Raw genomic sequence first — 2077 nt, forward strand, 5'->3', positions numbered from 1 at the left:
TGCAATGAAAATTGCGGTGCATGTGTCTTTTTGAATTATGGATATATGCCTAGTAGTGGGATTGCTGGGTCATATGGTAGTTCTATTTTTAGTTTTTTAAGGAACCTCCATACTGTTCTCCATAGTGGCTGTATCAATTTACTTTCCCCCTAACAATGCATGAGGGTTCCCTTTTCTCCACACCCTCTCCAGCATTTGCTGTTTGTAGATTTTTTGATGATGGCCATTCTGACCTGTGTGAGGTGACACCTCATTGTAGATTTGATTTGCATTTCTCTAACAGTTAGTGATGTTGTTGAGCATCTTTTCATGTGTTTGTTGGCAGTCTGTATGTCTTCTTTGGAGAAATGTCTATTTAGGTCTTCTGCCCATTTTTTGATTGGGCTGTTTGTTTTTTTGATATGGAGCTGCATGAGCTGTTTGTATATTTTGGAGATTAATCCTTTGTCAGTTGCTTCATTTGCAAATATTTTCTCCTATTCTGAGGGTTGTCTTTTTGTCTTGTTTATAGTTTCCTTTGCTGTGCAAAAGCTTTTAAGTTTAATTAGGTCCCATTTGTTTATTTTTGTTTTTATTCTCATTACTTTAGGAGGTGGATGAAAAAAGATCTTACTGCGATTTATGTCAAAGAGTGTTCTGCCTATGTTTTCCTCTAAGAGTTTTATAGTGTCTGGTCTTACATTTAGGTCTTTAATCCACCTTGAGTTTGTTTGTGTGTATGGTGTTCAGAAGTGTTCTAATTTCATTCTTTTACATGTACCTGTCCAGTTTTCCCAGCACTACTTATTGAAGAGGCTGTCTTTTAAAAATATGGAACGGGCTTCCCTAGTGGCACAGTGGTTAAGAATATGCTTGCCAATGCAGGAGACACAAGTTTGGGTCCTGGTCCGGAAAGATCCCACATGCCGCAGAGCAACTAAGCCCATACACCACAACTACTGAGCCTGTGCTCTAGAGCCCGCGAGCCACAACTACTGAGCCTGCATGCCACAACTAGTGAAGCCTGTGCAGCTAGAGCCCATGCTCTGCAACAAGAGAAGCCACCACAATGAGAAGCCTGCATACCGCAACGAAGAGTAGCCTCTGCTCACCGCAACTAGAGAAAGCCTGTGCGCAGCAATGAAGACCCAATGCAGCCAAAAATAAACAAATTTTTTTAAAAATTAGTTCATTTAAAAAAGTTTTTTTAATATGGACCGCTTCACAAATTTGCATGTCATCCTTGCACAGGGGCCATGCTAATCTTCTCCGTATCATTCTAAATTTAGTATATGTGCTGCTGAAGCAAGCTGGCTTTCTCTTTCTTCCCTTCTTCCCTTCTTTCTTTCTTTCTTTTTCTTTCTTTCTTCCTTCCTTCCTTCCTTCCTTTCTCCCTCTCTTTCCTCCCTTCCTTCATTCCTTTCTCTCTTCCTTCTTTTCTTTCTTTTTCCCTTTCTTCCTTCCTTCCTTCCTTCCTCCCTCCCTCTCTCTCTCTCCCTTTCTTTCTTTCTTTCTTCCTCCTAAACTGCTCATAACCTGTTGATTGAAAACATGGACCCTGGAGCCATGAGTTCAAATCCTGGCTCCACCAGTTACCAGTTCTTGCCTTAGACAAGTTGCTCAAGCTCTCTGTGCCTCAGTTTCCTCATCTATAAAGTGGGGATAATAATAGTACTGACCCTCACAGTACAGCCTCACAGTCCTTGGCCTCATAGAACCTACATCCTAGAAGGGGAGACCAGCATTAAATAAATAATTATACAATTAATTGATAATTATTCTTGCCAAAGGGCAGAGGAGTCAGGGAATGTTTCCCATGCAATTGTGGCTTGTCTATTCATCTATTATCTCTTCCACTAGCTTATAAACTCCAAGAAGCCTGGGGTCGTACATTTTATTTGCTAATGTTTACCTGGCTTTGGGAGGCACCCATTAACTAGGTTTGGATTAATGGATGAATGAATAAAGTGATGTTCCACTGGAGACCAGAAGGATGAGTTGGAGTAAACCAAGTGAAGAGAGTAGATGGAAGAGCAACCTAGGCAGAGGGAACAGCATGTGCAAAGGCCCTGTAGCTGAAAGGAGGTAGGAGTGTGTG

General features: G+C 41.3%; 1 non-coding gene across 1 annotated transcript; it reads right to left on the bottom strand.

Annotated features, from left to right (window-relative positions):
* Positions 1-1185: 1185 nt before the first annotated feature.
* Positions 1186-1288, bottom strand: LOC136133354 (U6 spliceosomal RNA). Its single transcript, XR_010656503.1, has one exon. It is a non-coding gene; the product is annotated as a U6 spliceosomal RNA (small nuclear RNA).
* Positions 1289-2077: the final 789 nt, after the last annotated feature.

This window comes from Phocoena phocoena, chromosome 13 (assembly GCF_963924675.1).
Source record: "Phocoena phocoena chromosome 13, mPhoPho1.1, whole genome shotgun sequence".
Lineage (NCBI taxonomy): Eukaryota > Metazoa > Chordata > Mammalia > Artiodactyla > Phocoenidae > Phocoena > Phocoena phocoena.